This window comes from Lissotriton vulgaris, unplaced genomic scaffold (assembly GCF_964263255.1).
Source record: "Lissotriton vulgaris unplaced genomic scaffold, aLisVul1.2 SCAFFOLD_2044, whole genome shotgun sequence".
Lineage (NCBI taxonomy): Eukaryota > Metazoa > Chordata > Amphibia > Caudata > Salamandridae > Lissotriton > Lissotriton vulgaris.
Genome location: NW_028253945.1, coordinates 300,308 through 318,738, shown reverse-complemented (window position 1 = coordinate 318,738; position 18,431 = coordinate 300,308). Strand labels below are relative to the sequence as shown.

Here is an 18,431-nt window from a genome sequence, read left to right as displayed (position 1 = left end):
GTGAAAAAGAGGTTATAAGATCATATAACTTGGGGGGAAAGCAAATGAGAGAAATGTATGAAAAAAACGTAAATCCGCCTGGCCCTAGGGATTTTTTTTTTTTTAGTGTATGTAATGCAGTGCATATTTCATAAAATGAGATAGCTCTAATTAGGTTGAGATTTACTTGTGTATCAAAGGATTTCTCAATGGAAGAGAAATATTCTGAGATCTCATCATCTGAAGATGTGGACTCTGGTGTGAATATAGACTCATAAAATTGATGAAATTCTTGTAAGATTTCAGAATCTTTATATCTAAGTGGTTGTTGATCATCTATGATTGATTCATTGTTAAGTTTGTTTTGTTTGACCTTGATATAATTTTCTAGCAGTTTGCCAGATTTATTTTGGCCACAATAACATTTTGCACTGGATTTTAAGAAGTATAATAATGCATTATCAGTAGATTCCTTATTAAACTTAAGTTTAGTTGTTACAAGTTCTGACAAACATTCTTTCAAATTAGTAGCCTAATAGGAATATTCCAGTCTCTTTATTTTTGCGAAAAGATCTGTAGCATTTTTACGGGCCTTGTGTCGCTTCTTATAAACGTAGTTAATGATAAAATCGCGGGCAGCCGCATTAAAAGCATCCCACACTATATCAAAGGGTAAGTTTTCTGTTTCGTTAAAGAGAAAGTATTCTTTAAAAAAGGAAGTGAAAGAGGAGGTAGATATAGGGTTCAGGAGTATTGAATTATTAAAACGCCATCGCATGGGGACTGTCGGCTTATTAAGTATGTCTAGAAGAATAGAGGCAGGAGCGTGGTCAGATATTAGTATAGAACGAACCTCAACGACCTCAACGAACCTCAACAGCCGAGTCAACTTCTACGCTCCCAAACGCCACCTCCGATCAGCCAACCACGCCCTCGCCGCCGTCCCCCGCATCCGAAGAGCGACTACAGGAGGAAGGTCCTTCTCCTACCTGGCCGCCAAGACCTGGAACTCCCTCCCGACCGACCTGCGCCTGACCCAAGACCACCTCTCCTTCAGGAAGAAGCTGAAGACCTGGCTGTTCGAGCAGTAGCGGCACCCCATCCCCCCCCCCCTCCCCCCCCCCAGCGCCTTGAGACCCTACGGGTATGTAGCGCGCTTTATAAGTGTCACTGATTGATTGATTGATTGAACGAATTTCCGCAGATAGTAGAAATTGAGAAATGTTATGAGATACAAAAACTTAGTCAATGCGTGATTGGGTCTGGTGTGCCGGGGAAAAATAAGTATATTCTCTTAGAGTGGGATTGCATAGACTCCAAACGTCTACTAATTTTCGCTGTTGAGTGTATTGTAAATATAATTGATGAGTTTTTTTTTATATGAAAGAAGTCAGGGAACTGCGATCAATAAAGGGATCTACAATTTTATTGCAATCACCTGCTAAAATGAGAATGTCCTGGGGACATTGCAGAAGTTTGTTTGTGAGATTAGACCAAAAAAGGGAGTCACCAGCAGTTGGAGCATAAATGTTGAATAAGGAGAGTGGAACCTTCCCAACCAGAAGCTCAGTAAATAACCAACGGCCCACGTTATCAGTTTCTTGAGACACAAGTTTAACACAGAGATTTGTGGCATAAAGAGACAACACCATTCCTTTTACCATCTCCCTAGAGAAGAAGACTGCACCTACCCAAACCCTTTTCAGTTTTAAGGACTAATTTTCTGTAAGATGCAATTCTTATATCAACGCTATATCAACTCTTAGTTTAGACTAATGTGACAAAACACGCTTACTTTTGATCAGAATATTTACGCCTTGCACATTCCATGAAACAATTTTCAACGACATCTACTATTCAATATGAGAAAGCCAGACACATTATAAAATGGATAGAATGCAAACCACGAAATCACTTGTAATAACAAAAGGACAACCAAGAACACTGTGAACGAAGAAAGGATTAGGATAAAGAAAGAAATCAGGGAAAGGTGTTCAGGAGAGCAAAGTAAGAGGAATGAGGGAAAAACTCGGGAAGGTGAGAAAAGAAAAGAATAAGAAGAGAAATGTAAAAGGAGTAGCACATACCTACAAAATTCCCAAAAAGACGAGGCTAGTGAGATCACATGGAAGATGAAGCATCCAGATCCCACAGAAGGGGCACATAAACTATTGCATTTGACAAGATGCGAGACAACGACAAGCACATATAACATGACACCTAAAAGGAGAAACAAGAGAAAACGAGTTACTTGCTAAAAGTCAACATCCACATTAGAATGGACATGTTAAAAAAGAAATTGCATGAATAAGCAATTACATAACAATATATCAAACACAAGCAGGTACTTCTGAATATCAACATGCACTCCATATTTTAACCAGAATGAGAAGTTGAAGCGCCAGACATGTCCATATTTTCAATTTGACTGGATCTTCGTAAGTGAACGTCTTATTTCGAGTGGTAACCTTGAAGAGAAAGGGATGAAAGAGACTGTAGAGAGCACCAAGAGAGCGAAGATCCGGTCTCATACTTAAAAATTCTTTACATCTATCCACCGTACTTTTGTCATAGTTTTGAGAAAACAATAAAGTATGACCTAACCAAGAAATACGGTTTGATGCTTTGGATGCCGAGAGGACTTTGAGAAGATCCGTATATTCCAAGAAAAATAAAATTACACCTCCTGGATGCTTTGAGCCAAAAACATTAACTTGTTGATGACCCAGCCTGTGTGCACAAGGAATATTTAGGTAGATTTAACACTTTAGTAAGAACATTTTTGAAAAAAGTTAGAGGGTCTGAACGCTCTGTGTTCTGCGGTAAGTAATATATGCGTAAGCTATTTCTCATATTCCTGTCCCAAATCTTCACATTGTTTCTGCAGAGAGGAGACTTGAGATTGAAGAGAGCTTAATTTGCTGTCAATTATACCAGGAGACGAAATATTTTGTTCCACCGCTTGTAGATGTTGATCCATTTGAGATCACCTCTCGAAAAAATTTTTAGTTTAGGGTTTGTTTCCTCCATAAAGGGATGTACGGCACGAATTTCTTCGAGTAAGAGGTCCATAGAAGCAGGAGGTGGGGTTTTTGCAGGAGAGGGTGGGTCTTTATTCAGACGCTTCGTTGAAACTTTCCCAGAGCTCACCAGTGTAGAAGCTGAAGATGCCACGCTTGTAGATGTTCAAAGAATAAAAGGAACCTGATACCTTTATCAATTACCAAGCTACATTTTTAGAGCAACGACCAAACACAATTCCTTTGATCTGATCATTTATTAACCTTTTTTCTTTTGTTATATTAATCAAAGATATTTTTTTAAGTAACATGCCAATGTCTGAAAAGAGCACGCTACTTCTTCACTCTAGAAGCATGTACATTCAAAGGTTAACAAAACATTAGATAACAATAAAATGTGACATCACTACATAAAACAGTAATACAACAAATACATGCATCACATTTTGTTTGAAAAAAGGACATATCAGTGCCGATGAGACAAACAATTTCTCAACCTCAAAGGTTTGTTTAACAAGGGGAACAGTACAGAAAATACAGTATGGGGCAATCTTTTTTCCTTTTCCCTCGCACTGCGATTCAAATCATTTCATAGTTCCCCAATGTTACAAATGCCTACGGGTTTCAAGAGCCAGGCAATAAGTACAGGGACTCTCATCAGGGCTTCAAGAATGTAAATGGTGATGTAATCTGATGGATGTAAATGTAAATGTAAATGTATAGGCATTTATATAGCGCACTACTTACCCGTAGGGTCCCAAGGCGCTTTGACCGCTGCGAAACCCTTCCTGGCTTCCCTGAGAGATGGTCCCTTAATGGGTATCTCCAGGGTGAGACCAAGCATCCCCGGTGGTCTGGTGGGGCCGTTAGTGAAGATGAGGCAAGCTAATGCCCAGAGTTGCCGAGTGTGATCACTGATCAGAGTGGGCACCGAGGCGAGAGAATTATCGAGCCCGCTGACCCTGGTCCAGAAACCTGCCGCGCCGGGAATCGAACCCTGGTCCCGGGCCGTCCTCTGCTCTCGGGTCTGCCGCCTCTAACCAGTGAGCCACACTACTTCACTAGATGTTGTTCTCACCACCAGGATCGCTTTTATGTCGGAGTTCAGGATAATTTAATTTATCCTGCATCAATGCAGGGACACTTTTATTCATCTCTTTCAGCTAGTTTAAACGGGCATCCATCCAGCCACTCTAGGTCTGGTTAATGCAGTCTGTGTATCAGCCGCATTTACTCATGCTGTTTAAAACCGGCATGTATTGTGCTCCTGCTTTCCACGGTCTATATGCCAGCCGCTTTGCCTCAAGCTGTTTACAATCGACACATACCGCATTCTTGGAAACAATAATCAACTGGACTACAGTGTTTCTCCCTTACCACCAACAGCGCCAACGAAACGTTCAGCAACTGGAAGCATTTCCCGTCGGGCACTTTCAAGTGCCTGACAAGAAATGTCCTATTACTTACCGGTAATCTTCATTACTCCGGGTCCCGTAGTCCTCGACACCTTCATACTTAAAAGTGGAGATGACCATCTCCCGACAGAAAAAACAAGAGGAATGCTGGGACACTAATACTGCCCCTCCCCCCGGGAGTACATAAGCAGTACTCATCCAGCAGTCCTCCTGTACCTAACAAGCCCAGACAGGAAGGCCGGCCGCCCGGGAGGGAGGGAGGGGCGTATGAAGGTGTCGAGGACTACGGGACCCGGAGTAATGAAATTACCGGTAAGTAATAGGACAATACCCCCAGGCCCCTCCGTCCTCGACACCTTCATACTTACAAGTGGAGAATACCAAAGCAGAAAACCCGGCGTTACGCCCACATAAGCAAACTCAGGAAACCACAACAAAAGCAGCCACCTAAGGGAGCACCAAAAAGGAGGAAGGAAGACCGCAGGAAACAGCCGGCCCGCAACCCAGAACCGGACAGCAGGGACAAGGACCGGAGACAAAGAAAAAAGGCCAGGGCACCAAGGAAAGAAGGCCGCCAACCCGAGAAGCCTGCAACCGGGACCCGGACCAGGACACCAAGCCCAGCCAAAACCAACCCACCGGAGAAGACCGCCAAGTCCAGACCCATCAGGAAGGAACACACCGCCAGGCAGACCCACCAGGAAGACGAGACAACCCGGAAGAAGCAAAAGAAAGAAATGGCCAACAGAGCGCGGGCACAAGCACCCAGCCCAAAAAGGAAGGTCAAAAAGAAAGGACTCGAGCCCAAGAGACCCGAGGAGGAAACCCGGCCGAGGAGGCCCAGGAAGCAACAAGCCCCCAGGAGCCGAACAGGATCGAGAACCCGACCCAAAAGACAGGGACCGGGAAGAAACCCAGAACCCAGCCGAAAGCCCACCAAACAAGGAGAGGCCCATAAGACCGGAAAACCAGCAACAAAGAAAACTCAAACAGGACGGGAACAGAAAAACCGACCACAAGCCCAGAATACCCCAACCCCAAAGGGATGGAACACAAGGCAGGAGGGGAGCACAGAGCAACCAGGAAACCCCAGCAGCCGCCCAACGAGACACAGAGGGCAGCACAAAGAAGGCGCCCAAAGACCCAGGACCACCCAGGAACCCCACACCCAGGCCAGGCAAGCAGCAAGGGCAGGACCAGCGGGAAAAAGAAAGCCCAGGGAGCACAGCACCCAGACCAGAACCACAAGGCCCCAATCCAGCAAAGCCAGAGAGGAGCCAAGCAAACCGCAAAAAAAGAGACCAACAAACACCAATAGAACCGGGAAGCCAGGACCAGAGCCAAGCAACCCGACCCCGCAGGAGGAAAGCAGGCCCAAGCAAACCCAGAGGAGAGCAGAGGACCAAGCAGCAGGAAACCACAGACAACCCGCAGCCAGGAGGGAGGGACCCGCAGAGGCACGAGCACCACAGAACAGCACCCCAACCAGAGGGGCACCCAAACAGACCCACACCAGGAACAAAGCCTGAGAAAGCAAGGGAGGAAGGAGCGAGCCAGGACCACAGAACCAGGAAAGAACCCGGAAAAGGCTGGCAACAAACCCCCAGAGCAGGCCAAAAAGGGACAGCACAGCCCGAAAACCCAGGAGGCACAGACCGAGGCCACACACAACCAGCAGGAAGCTGGCGGAACCGGAGCCAAAGAACTCCACACAGGCCCACAACACCGGGTAAACAAGCCCGGGAAGAGAACCAACAGCAGGAGAAGGCCCAGAAGGAACCACCAGAAGCGGCCCCAACTGCAGAACACCCGCCAGGAACCAAAGAGAGAATAGCAAGGAAGCAGAGCCCAAAAATGAGCACTACAAGCAGGAGCGGGAAGCAGCAGCAGAAACCTCAGCCAGGCACCCACCAAGGGAACCAGACGAGACCAGAACAACCCAGGGAGCAAACACCCCCAACGGCAGATGGACCAGGAAGCCAACAGCACCCAGCAGCCCCAGAAGGCCAGGCAGGGACCAACCCGGCTCGACCAAGCACAACACTGAGCAGACCGCAGAGCACGGAGACAGCACACCAAACCGGACAACAGGAGGCATGACAGGAACCGGCAGCAGCCAGGAGGCCCCAGCCAGGAACAAACCAGGCAGGTACCACGGCAGAAACAAGAGGGGCAGACAGGAAACACAGGAAGCAAGCCAAAGGCCAGCCCAGGGGGAGCCAGCGCAGAAGCAGCCAGGCCAAGCACACAGAAAGGCCCCCGGATAACACCAGAAGCCCCAGGCCGGAGCAAAGGGAAGCCCACACCAACAGGAAGACCCAGGCAGGCACCCAAACAGGCACCAAGCAGGGAACAGACGAGAACAGGTGCAGGCAGGGCTGAAGCAGAACAGCCGCACCCAAGGCAGCACAAGCCACCCAAGCGCAGGCAGAGGGGACAGAGCACCCCAAAGAGCCCCCGGCATGACACAGGCAAGCACCCACGAGAGGAACCAGGCACAGCCCAAGGTACGGGAGGAACAGGACCAGGAACCAGGAGCCCCAAAGGCGACCAACCACACAGAAGCCAGGAAGCGAAGAACCAGGACACCCAAGCGGAGCAGAGGCCACAAAAGCCAGCCCACAGCGGAGGCAAGGCCACATAGGGATAACAGCACGGCAGGCCAACCGGAACCAGGGGAGCCCACAGGACCCCATCCCCGCATTGGCCCGAGGAGCAGGAACACCGACCCACCACCAGGCGGGGTAGGCAGCCCGAAGCAGAGGGGGAACAGGCCGTCGCCGAAGAAGAGAGGAACGCCACGCAGCAGAGAGCAAGGCGCAAGCAAGCACGCAGGAAAACCCCAATAACACAGGGAACCCCAGGAGCAAGCAAAGGTAGAGCCAGCGAAAAAAGGAACCAGCCACCACAGAGGTGACTGGAACCCACGCCAATCCGAGGCAAGCCACCCAAAGGGAGCAGACCCTCGGAACGCCCACCAAACAATAACAGCAAGACCCGGGGCGGGCCAGCGGCAAGGCCGTAGACCAGGAACAAGCCACACAGGAGGCAAGCAGCGTGGAATCCAGAGACAGCAGCAGGACACCCCAAAAGCAATACGGGACGTAGCACAGCGCTGAACGCAAGTCCCCAACAAACCCCGGCACCCCCAGGAGGCACCGACCCAGGGACAAGACACACGCCAGAAGGCACACCCGTCATCACCCCAGGACCGGCAACAGCAGGCGAACAGAGGACCCACCAACACCGGACATCAGGAAAGCAGCGGCCGAACTCGAACCCACGGGCAGGAGCGCCAGCGACACCAGAGGCACAAGAAGGACTACGGAGCCCAGCACCTCGCAACACCTATAAGAAAAAAGTGTGGGTGAAAACAGCCAGAGCGGGGGCCAACAACACCACAAGGCCCCCACTGAAAATGTGACAAAAACACGTACACAGGCAGCAAAGGAACAAGACACCCCAGCACTCCATGCCACATAAGTATGTCACATAAGCAAGCCAAAAAACAGAAGGCATACCAGGGACGCAAATCTCCAAACATCCCCCCCCCTCTCCCCGGCCAAGCACAGAAAGCTCAGGGAAAAGCGGAGGCACCGCGCCCAGGACGGCAAAGCAAAGGCACAGGGGCAGCAAAGGCGCCAGTCACGACACATAAGGACACATGAACACGCAAAGGGCAATAAGCGACCCGCCCAGAAGCACAGGACGCAGCGTGTCACCGCCGAGACCAGAACCCGGTACACAAGACACGAGGTGGACCGCACCAGCCGGGAGGCCAACTCCTCACCCCACAACAGAAGACACAGGCGGGCCAGCGAAAAGGGAGGACCAAAACACATCAAGAATGGTGCCAGCACCATCCTGAAGGCACCGGAACAGAGGGCAGGGAACTGGCACACACTCAACGTGCAGCAGCAGCAAACGAGAGGATCAACACACAGCAAGAATGGCGCTAACACCCCTCAATGCATCGGAACAGAGGGCAGGGAATGGAAACAAAAGGAACGTCCCACACACAGCGCCCATAGTACCACAGGGACGGAAGAAACACAGCCCCGGACATCTGGCATAAACCCTCCTAATGAGACATCAGGAAAGAAGCAGAGGACACCAGAGTCGGCCCCCGAACTGGATCAGAGGCCCCGCATGCCTCGAACAGGAAACACTCCAGCGCTGCCAGCGGCGCAGCTTGGGGAGCCCACACTGCAGATTCCAACAGCGGCAGAGAGGGAGACCCTGCAGCCCCCCCACCCTCCGGGGCAGGAAGAAAAGTGTCCCGAGCAGAGTGCCATAGAAGCGAGGCGAGGCACCTGCAGATGCCAGCGCCGGCCTCTGAAACAGAAAGAACGGGCAGGAACCATACACAGGCAGGCAGCAGCATAAAAACAGCCCACCAAGAGCGCCAGGCAGAAGAAAAAAGGAAACCCGAAATCGTGACTCACCAGAAGTGGGGGCCAACCACAGGAACAAGGCCCCCACAACACCGTTGAGCAGAAGTCATCAGGAGCCCATCCAGCGAGGCACGGCTCGCCGGGCAGGCTCGGGAAGCCGAGCCCGCGACCCAGAAGCAACCGGGAACTCCAGCACCAGCCACAAAGGGCCGGTAGGATCACGCAGCACACAGCAAAGCCGGGAACTCTCCAATCCAAACACCGGCTCCAAGCAAGCCCGGCAGGCCAGGAGGCAGTCCAGGGAACCCCGCACCCATACAGCCAGGCAGCTGGGCGGGGGGAAAAGAGAAGCACTGCTACTCAAGCCCAGCAGGAGCAGCACCAGCACACCATCAACACTGTCTACAGACAGAAAAAAAGAACAGGAGGACTGCTGGGTGAGTACTGCTTATGTACTCCCAGGGGGAGTGGCAGTACTAGTGTCCCAGCATTCCTCTTGTTTTTTCTGTCGGGAGATGGTCATCTCCACTTGTAAGTATGAAGGTGTCGAGGACGGAGGGACCTGGGGATAATGTTTCCATTTTCAAGGTATGCGTCGAACAGCATGAGGCAATGCGGCTGGCATATAGACTGCGGAAAACAGGAACACGAACGATACATGCCGGTTTTAAACAGTGCGAGTGAATGCAGCTGATATACAGACCACATTAAACAGACCTAAAGTGGCCTTTGAGGTTGAGAAATTGTTTGCCTCATCGGCACTGTTTATGTTTTTCTTTTTTCAAACAAAATGTGATGCATGTATTTGTTGTATTACTGTTTTATGTAGTGATGCCACACTTTATTGTTATCTAATGTTTTGTTAACCTTTGAATGTACATGCTTCTGGAGTGAAGAAGTAGCGTGTTCTCTTCAGACATTTTCATGTTGCTTAAAAAAATATCTTTGATTAATATAACAAAAGAAAAAAGGTTAATAAATGACCGGATCAAATGAAAGGAATTGCGTTTGGTCCTGGCTCTAAATATTTAGCTTGATAATTGACAACAGTGTCAGAGTCCCCTTTTATTCTTTGAATGTTCTTTGAATGTTTATGGCCCTGCCTGACCCTGTCCTTTGGGCCGAACCCCCCTTGTGGTTGCACTTGTAGATGTGGCACTTTTTGGCTGAGTAGCTAAAGTAGATTCCATTGCAGCAAACTTAGAAATAATTGTAGAATTTTTAATAAATCTGCATGTTGTGGGGGTTAGCGTAGAGGAGCTAAACCTCCTTACTCATCCCATAGGCCATGCAGAAGCCCTTAAAAAAATCTCCAGGGCCTATATAAAACCGATCTAGTTATGGCCACACTGAAGAGAGACAAGAAAACAAAGTTGGATGTGGCAGACATATGGTTTACAGGATTACAGATACCATAAGTCTGATAGGATGTTTAGAGCGCCAAAACAAGACCAAAAAAAGAGAAAAGAGCATTAAAAGCTCCTTTTACAATAATGAGAGTGTACCTTTAAGAAACGTGTTGCTTTCAGGCATTCTTCCTTTCAATAAATTCAAGTGCATTACCTCAGCGCTTTGCTGCTTTATTATGAAACAGCTGCATCCCTAAATGATGGCCTCTTCTGAGGAAGGACACCAAAGGTGAAAAGAACACAGCCGAACATACCTTTGCCCTGCTTTGTTGGAGGAAGGACCTGTGAACAACTCGCGGAACCCGCTTCGCGGGTCCCGCATCGCCGCCGTTGGAACTCGAGCTGCAGGCTCCTGCTGGGTGAGTGGGTGTGAGACAGGGTTGCGAGCGCTGGAACCGGGACTCGCTCTCCCAGGAGTCCCGGCAATCCTGAGGCCGAGTCACCTGGCCCGCTCTCCCTGACCGCCCCGCCCCGCCTAATCACTTTAAAGGACACTGCCTCCCACTGCCAGAGGGGACGCTGAACATACCTTTGCCCTGCTTTGTTGGAGGAAGGACCTGTGAACAACTCGCGGAACCCGCTTCGCGGGTCCCGCATCGCCGCCGTTGGAACTCGAGCTGCAGGCTCCTGCTGGGTGAGTGGGTGTGAGACAGGGTTGCGAGCGCTGGAACCGGGACTCGCTCTCCCAGGAGTCCCGGCAATCCTGAGGCCGAGTCACCTGGCCCGCTCTCCCTGACCGTCCCGCCTAATCACTTTAAAGGACGCTGCCTCCCACTGCCAGAGGGGACGCCGAACATACCTTTGCCCTGCTTTGTTGGAGGAAGGACCTGTGAACAACTCGCGGAACCCGCTTTGCGGGTTCCGCATCGCCGCCGTTGGAACTCGAGCTGCAGGCTCCTGCTGGGTGAGTGGGTGTGAGACAGGGTTGCGAGCGCTGGAACCAAGACTCGCTCTCCCAGGAGTCCCGGCAATCCTGAGGCCGAGTCACCTGGCCCGCTCTCCCTGACCGCCCCGCCCCGCCTAACCACGCCCACTGACGTCTACAAGAAGTGGTGAACCCCGCAGCGCGGGAGCGCGCGGGAGCGCCCGGGCAAAGGGCGGGCCCTCTGTGGCCCTCAGAGGCCTGAGGAGGCTGGGCTGGGCCACAAATCCTGGCTGGGCATATATATAGCTCCCAACCGTCATTCCATCTAGAATACACGGGTTATGTCCTGCCGTGAAACTAGAAGCATGGCCGCTGCAGGAGCAAAAAAGCTTACAGGGACCTTGGATGATTTCATCACCCGTACACACGCACTAATTGACGAAGGGATAATACTTATGGACAGGAGAGTCTCTCAAGACCTGGCCATGGCCAAGCGTTCCTCCCTTGGCCTTATTGCTCAGGCTCAGACACCAAAAACTGATCCCCGGTCAGATGTACAGGTCTTAGTACATCATCCCGGAGGTAACGGGGATTTGGATGCCTCAAATATTGTTCAGGATCTGGAGGCTTCACCCAACCTCAACATCTTGACTGAGAGTGGAACGCAATGTAGTGAGTCAAACATCGGTAACTCTACAGCCATCATAAAAGAAAGGGCCCGGCTAGAAGGGGTAATCCCCAAGCAAAAACGTAAAGCCAACAAATCATCTATTTTGAAAGGAAAGAAGGCCATTACTTTGCCTAATCTCCCTAACACTGAAAAACCTCTAGTCACTCCACCTACTTCCACAGAGGGCTCACTTCCCAACAACCCCGGTTTACTTCTGAGTCTCCCAGACGATACCATAATTGACCAAAGTCTGGAAGAAATTTTGCAACTTAGTGGAACCACAGGTAATCCATTTATAACACCACCACAGGATGAGTCCGGCTCAAGTATAAATAACACAGTAATCTTCAACATGCTAAAAGTATTATTAGAACCCATAGAGGTAAGATTACGCTGTTTGGAAACGGTCTTAAAAAACATACATAAGGACATAAGTGCCCCCAGCTTCACTTTAAATAATAAACCCACCCAGGTCACTAATCCAACTAAATCCGCAAAGACCCCGGTGGTTGCCAATAAAGTGTTGGAGACTAATAAAATGACGGTTAAGAAACCCAGTAACACCCCAAATCAGGCTGGCGCTAAACCTAAACCCCCTGTAGTAGAGCAAACTAAGAAAACAGACACAACATTGATTCCTTCTAAAAACAATATAACCCCCCAGCCCACATCCAGTGATGGTTTATCTCAGGCCTCTAAACTTGATACACACGATAAAGCTAAGGATATGGCTCGTAGAAATATTCACCTCCCCCCGGATGCCGCGCCCTACGTGGTCATCCTTACTGGAGTCACTGAAATTCGTTCACCAGAAGAAGAATCATATCAGGCTCTCAAAAATAAAGTATGCCACTGGCTAGCTAACAATTATCCCCTTCCGCCAAACATACCAACCAACATCTCAATGATAGAGAGGGCCCCTTGGGTAGGAGGCAACAGAAAAAATCTGCCAGGGGACTGTGTGGTGGTTACTTTCGAGAATCCGGAGGTTGTAGATTTTATCTGCAATAGCGGGGCCCCAAGATATCAGGCGAGTACGGTGACTGCCAGACCTCTCTCGTACTTCTATCTCCCCCACAATCAAGCGGATAATCGCTGGAGCTGGCTTAAAGGTTCACACGACCGCATACCCAGACAGAGGCTTAACTTCCCCTGGGACACACAACCCCCTGCCAGGGAGGAGGGCTGGGATTGGGGATGGAACTTGGTGAGGAGTAGAGGAGGTAGACCACGTCAAGGCGGCCCCTTTTACGGTCCCCATCTCATCCAACCCTATCATTACCAGCAGCCGCTAAATGGCCCACCTAACCCCTTGCACTTCCCTATAGCGAATCGCTTTGATTGTTTGTCAACTACAGATTGGGTGGACTGACATACTCAGGGCTCCCTAGGGGGACGGAGCACCTGGACTAGTCCAACCTCTTCTCGTAAGGATGCTGCCACGGCGGACTTGACCATAGTTAATTCATCCCCCACACCCGGAAACAGCTCGATGGTGAGTGAGAGTCGGGGCGTGGTTACGCCCATTGCCCCTAACACAGACCTAGTACTATGTAAAGTCCTCACCTGGAATGTGGCGGGATTAAACGCAAAGGCTTTAGATCCAATATGGCAAGGATTCATTAAACAATATCATATTCTAGGATTCCAAGAAACATGGGATACCACATCTAGTTTCTCTTTGGATGGTTTCTGTAGCTTTTCTATGCCAGCAGTACCAGGAGTAAGAGGGAGAGCAAAGGGTGGTTTACTCACATTGTGTTCCCTGGATCTAGCAGGGGTTTTTAAAAAACTAGATACCGCACCAATCAACACGCTTGCGGTGGAGTGGACCCTCCCTGACTCAAAGTCTTTTTTACTGATTAATTTTTATAATTCAAAGGAGTCCTCCACCGTGAACGAACATTTGATCTCTTTGTTAAATTTTTTGTCAGTCTATAGGCTTGATTGCACTACCGTCCCAGAGCTGGTTATTCTGGGGGATTTTAATATTCACCCCTGTGAGGGTGGTTGTTTTAACGATAGATATGGGGGCATACTAACTGAAGCCAATCCTCACTTCGAGCACACAAACGAGGGCGAGTATCTAGAGTCCCTTCTAGCTAATCTAAATCTCTATGAACTTGACCAAAGTATTAATGATCCTAGAGCCCCAACCTTCGTCGGGAGAGACGCCAACACCGTTATAGACTACATTTTTGTTTCAAATGGGGCCCTGGCAAAGGCTCGTGAGTACAGGGTGGTCACTGTTATTTCAAGTGATCATTATCCTGTTCTCCTGACCTTGGTCCTAGACTGCTTCCGGACTGGCAGTCCGTCAGGCGTGGCAGCTCCAAAGGATCTGAAGTCTAAAGATCAGGGAAGGCGCCTAAAATGGGAGATGATTGTCCCAGACGAATTCTTTCATTCACTTGCCCAAGAGTCTGAGGCCAATATGGCAGTGTGTTTGGATCCAACCGCCCGGGGCCCCGAGGTTTTGGCCGCATATGAGGAGATCTGTTTAAGGATCAGCAAGAACCTGGAATGAAGGACAGTCGGGCAAGGGAACACGAAGACCCATAAATGGTTTAATCATGAATGCTCGAAAAAACATAGTGCCCTGATGAAAGCCATTAAACAAAAACCCAGAGATAGGCTATTAGTGGCCAATTTAAGGAAGGAATATAAAACCGTAGTTCTTAATCGTAAAACCCAAATCAAGGAGGAAGCTTGGGATAGCCTTTTATCTGTGGATGTGCTGAGAGACAGTAAAAAGTTTTGGGCCATTGTAAATCAGCCCTTTTTCTCTGAAAATGGGAAATCGGATTTAGACTGTGTCATAGAGGACAACAGATGGCTAGCCCATTTTGAAAAAATCTATGAATCTACAGTCCCTGCCTTACCTGCCAATACCCATGACCCATCTAACTTGGTTATGGAGTTTAACACCATGGAGGTTGAAAGGGCGATAAGAGACACTAGCAAACACAAGGCCCCGGGACCCGATGGGGTTCCTGCAGTACCCACAATTTTGGTCAAAGATTTTAACCAACGTTTTTAATGCGATTCCCACAGCTGGCTTCCCATCTTCTTGGTCCACCTCCATAATTGTGCCTATATTTAAGAAAGGGAATAGGGGGGACCCGGCCTGCTATAGACCTATCTCCCTGCTGGACTCTGCCGTCAAGATCTTAGGCAGAGTCATCTTGCATAGACTGGGGGATTGGCTGGAGGAGAGCGGGATCCTTTCAGATTTACAGTATGGCTTCAGGGCACATAGAGGGACAATGGATCAATGCTTAAACCTTCATCTAATCATTAGCAAATACACCGTGGTGAAGGGGGGGCTTCTTTATTTGGGGTTTATGGATTTATCTTCCGCCTTTGATTTGGTCAATCGTTCAAAACTATGGTCTATTTTACGAAATTTGGGATTGGACACCACCTTAGTTCGTTTTTTGCATGACCTTCATTTAAATTTGTTTGCGTCTGTTAGGGCAACGAGGGATGGAAGGTGTACAGCAAAGTTCAGATCAGGGAGAGGGGTCAGACAAGGCTGCATCCTGGCCCCTCTCCTCTTTACACTGTACATCAATGCTTTGGGGAAATCCTTGAACTCAGCCACCTTGGACATGCCGCGTATGGGGGGTTACCTATTCCGGTCCTCCTATATGCGGATGACGCTGTCCTTATAGCTCGGACTGGCACAGGCCTGCAAAGACTTTTGGACCATTTTGGCCTCTTCATGGAAGCCCTCGACCTAAAGATTAACACTGCTAAATCCCATGTCATGGTCGTAGGCTCACAAAAGAAACATATGAAGATTAGATCCTTCAGCTGTAACAACTCGCCAATTTCGAGGGTTCCTTTCTTTTATTACCTGGGCTTCACTTTTGACGAGAGAGGAACTTGGAAGGCACAAATGAAACTTAAGGAAAATGGAGTCAATAGATCCACTACAGCACTTCTGAGTTTTTCCAAAAGACTGGGCTCGAGACCTATGGAAGCCATGACCAGGATCTACAGAGCCAAATGCGTGGCAATCGCATCCTATGGGGCAGACATATGGGGCTACGTTTCAACCCCAGGCATACAAATTGCTGAAAACAATTTTATACGGGCCCTGTTGTCACTCCCGAAATCTTCTCCCACACATTCAATCCACAATGAAATAGGCATGGGATATGTTTCTGATCTCCTAAAAATGTCCCCAGTATTATGCTGGATTAAAACCTGGACAAACGAGGAAATCAGTTTGAATCATTGCATCCTTAAAGATTGTATGTCTCTGGACAAAGCTCATAATATTCCGTGGCTGGCGTATGTTAGAGCGGCATGCGCGAGGCTAGGGCGCCCGGAAATGTACTCTCTACCACAAAAACTTAAAAAAGAGGATGTAAAGTGGGTGAAGCAGCACTTTCGAACTTTGTTGGAATGTGAAAGAGAATCGGTTGAACTTTGTAAACCTACGGTGAGATCACTTTTTCAACTTTCCACATCTACAACTATGGAACCCTATTTAAAATATGTCACAAAGCCTTGCCATCGCTTCCTGCTCACAAGGTTCAGATTCAACTTGATCCACCTTGTCCTTGGCTCGCATACAGAATGGGGTACTCCAGAAAATTTTCCCCCTTGTACATGTGATTGTTTTTCCACACAGGATACTCTGCACCTGGTCATGTTCTGTGAGCACTACCTGGTGCCGCGGAAAAAATTTCTTGTTCCCATCTTGAAACACTTGAATTTTGTCCAGGTACGGCCAGCATTATTATATCTCCAGATGTTGAACTCGGTGCAGGTCACATATGGTGTAGCTTGTTTTTTGGTAGCAGCCGCCAGACAAAACAAACTAAGAGCTGCCGCATTACCTAATCACCTAATCTGACTTTTGCATAAACCTTGGTGAGAATGTTTTTAACATGTTGATATAGGTGTTCCCCACATCTATCGATTCCTTTTAAAGAAAGAACGCGTTTATTGTGTTTTATGAAGGAGTAGCAATCAATTCTTTACACCTGTTTAATAGTATTTTTTAACCTGATTATATGTATCATGTACTGCTTTTATGGTTTTAATTAACCGAATAAAGTTTTTTGACTGACTGACTGACACAGCTCCTCGCATGCAGAGGATTACGGACCTCACAGGACTAGCAACGAGTGCCTTGCCATGTCTGACCCATGTGCCAGCTCGCCAGTGATAGCAGGGTCTGTAAAAAAAAAGTCATCAACCTTGTCCGCCTCTCGGCGGACTACAGGGAAGCCGCCATCTTCGTTGGGCATCAAGCCATGCCCCCTAATCAAGCACTTTATAAAAACAGATAGACATTAAAAAAGTACTTTTTTAAATATATATATATATCAGTTAACTGAAAGATGACCTATGCTTAGTTAAGTTATGTTTGTAAATGAAACGTTCTAAGTATGCCCCAGAGTAAGGTTAAAATGTTTTTTGTTTTTTTTGCGATGTCAATAATCCTTTTTGATAAAAGTTAAATGATTTTTCCGGATAATTAAGTATTTCACAAATAAATTATGTATATTCAAATTTTTCAATTATTATACGTAGTTAGTGGCAAGAGGCGCTATTCTAGTGAAGTTGTTGCAAATTAACATATCTGTAAGCACTTTATAAAGTAAAGAATCAGCTAATAAGCTACATTGTTGATTTTGTTTTATAACTTTTTTGCATAATAGTTTGTTATATAATTCAATAAGACTGTTCTGAAAAAAATACATTAACTAGACAAAATACAGAAATATTTACTGTTCAAATGCAGCACATTATTATATATCAAACTAGAATAAAGATGTGTACCTTTAAGTGTGTTCCTAACTCAACCTCCATATTTTGCAGATTGAGAAAATGGTGTCCATAATGACTGGTACCTACTGAGAAGTTTTTGTTGACATAATCGAGGTCCTGGCAGAGAAGCGATCCGAAGACTGTACATCTGCTAACGAAAAGATTTTCGTTTTTATTTAAGTTAATTCAGTAATTGTTCAAAAAAAGGAAGAATTTCGGAGTAGTTCGTTTCATTGCATAAACATCATTCCCCATAGTCTGGCCTAATAAATGCAAATTCATAAGTGTGTGACTTGGTTGTCATGGTTATTTTGCATTTTTCATTCAAAATGCCTTTTTGATTCACTAATAACAAATCCATACCAGATTTGGCAGAGAATTATGGTGTTGAGTTATTTGCTCTGTCAGGATTTGAGAGGGAACAAAGGGGTGGGAGCAGCTTTAAAAGGAGGCCCTTGTTTTCCCTTTTGTATGTGAAAAAGGCATGTTTCTCTTAACAGAAAAACCTCTAAACAGAATTAATGCAAACTGGCATGATATAACTTTACCAAGAACAAAGTGTTTTTGTGATTTAGTGTAAAGCCCTTCAGCAGTTTCGAAATATTTGCTTTACAAAAAGGTGTTGTTCAGGCTTTGAAGGGTTAATGGCAACACTATTTTACAGCTGGGGTAGTGAACTGTTTGAGAGCGACAGTATAAGAACAAGTTCTGAATTACAAGTACAAATCTGGCTAAAACAATCAACATTTTCTCCCATTACACAATGTCTTATTGAATCAGGATCTTGTAAAAAATCTTCTGGACCATTTGTAGGGAAAGGTGCATCTGAGTGCCATCTGACACTTCACATAAGGGTATAAATGTCCTTAATTTGAGAGAAAAATTAGGAAAT

The 18,431-nt window shown here is 47.6% G+C and overlaps 1 protein-coding gene across 1 annotated transcript in view; it reads left to right on the top strand.

Annotated features, from left to right (window-relative positions):
* Positions 1–17,831, top strand: part of LOC147660709 (erythroid membrane-associated protein-like) — a gene marked incomplete at its 5' end in the record, with an annotated part of 139,835 nt that extends 122,004 nt beyond the window's left edge. Inside the window, one exon of the mRNA XM_086951518.1 lies at positions 17,591–17,831. The remainder of the gene's footprint in view (positions 1–17,590) is intronic.
* Positions 17,832–18,431: the final 600 nt, after the last annotated feature.